This window comes from Acyrthosiphon pisum, chromosome A1 (genome assembly GCF_005508785.2).
Source record: "Acyrthosiphon pisum isolate AL4f chromosome A1, pea_aphid_22Mar2018_4r6ur, whole genome shotgun sequence".
NCBI lineage: Eukaryota > Metazoa > Arthropoda > Insecta > Hemiptera > Aphididae > Acyrthosiphon > Acyrthosiphon pisum.
This window is the reverse complement of record NC_042494.1, coordinates 37,900,046-37,901,101: the sequence shown is the minus strand read 5'-3', so window position 1 is coordinate 37,901,101 and position 1,056 is coordinate 37,900,046.

Below are 1,056 nucleotides of genomic sequence, written 5' to 3'. Positions count from 1 at the left end.
CATTAAACAGTTATTTTTATAGTCATTTTAAGTACAAATTTGGACGAAATTACATATTAAAAACTAGGATAACTCTTTTAGTTATTTGTTGTGATTGTATAATATTATTCGTGGGTACTTGAAACTTCTAAAGTATACTATCATATATCTATGATTTTACCACGGTTTTTTGTTGATGTATAATGCGTTATAACTTATAAGTACCTAATAGATATTATGATATGATTAATTTGGAATTTATTATAGGTACCTATTATAGGTCAATTCTTTTTTAATACCATAGATAAGTATATATATGTCTAATACGTAGACTGATATACCGTCTCCGCTCAGAATCGTTTTTCTTATACAGTGATATTATATCATTGAATTCAAATTTAATACTGTCCATTATACAGTGACCCACTTCTAACCTACTGTACAGCAGAGCGACATCCACTTACCCACCTTTTTTTCAAATGTCATTGTAACAATATAGTAGGAGCCTTGTATTAAATTTCCAAGTATTTTTATTCAACAAATAATGTTTTATTGACATTCATAGAAATAAAAACTAATTAAATTGGAAACTGAAATTGTCCGTAAACAGCTCAAGACAAATCAAAATGTTTTGAAAATTTTATCATGTATAGAAAATGGAAATATAAACAACCAGTGAAAATTTCATGTATCTACAGTCATTCGTTTTAAAGTTACACCAAAACCCAAAATCAATTTTCTCGAAAATAGATTTTGCGTAAAAATTCCCGTTTTTCCTTAATTTTTCTTTTGTTTTTCACGGCGCTTTTGAAAACTATTATATAATAAACTATTTATCGGCTTTTTAAAGTGGTCGTAGTCGTAGATGCCAAGGCCAGGGTAAAACATAACCCTGGTCCCATGCGAGGCAACGTAAAACCTAAATTACAAAAATAATAATAAAACGTAAATTTCAAAAAAAAAAAATCAAAAAAACAACCAGAAAAAATGCCTTAAACAACCAATCAATTTCAAAAGCAGGGGTTAGGAAAACATGATATTTGGAAAACACCACCCATAAAAAACATCCTTTAAAAA